We start from the raw sequence: 317 nt of genomic DNA, 5'->3' as shown, positions 1-317 counted from the left end.
GTTAGCTGCTGCTCTGCTGCAGCTAGCTAGAAGGAATAGGCTCCTTGTGCATGGTAGGTGAACCGTGAGAAGAAGTGAGGGAGACGGCTTCTACGCCGCTGCTGCAGTTGCTGCAGTCGTTGCAGCTGCTGTTGTTGCCGCTACTGCTGCTTCTGCATGCAGCAGAGCTTTCAGACAAACCCGTGCGGCTCCCGACTCCCGCTGCCCCGGGTGCCACTGCTGTTGCTGCTGCTGCTGCTGCTGCTGAAGAAGCGACCTCAGGGCGCGGCTGCTGCTGCCTGGTGAAGAAGGGTAGAAGTTGTTCGTCCCCCTCAGCG

Source organism: Eimeria mitis, genomic scaffold (assembly GCF_000499745.2).
Source record: "Eimeria mitis Houghton genomic scaffold, Emh_scaff3911, whole genome shotgun sequence".
Taxonomy (NCBI): Eukaryota; Apicomplexa; class Conoidasida; order Eucoccidiorida; family Eimeriidae; genus Eimeria; species Eimeria mitis.
This window is presented reverse-complemented; position numbering follows the sequence as displayed.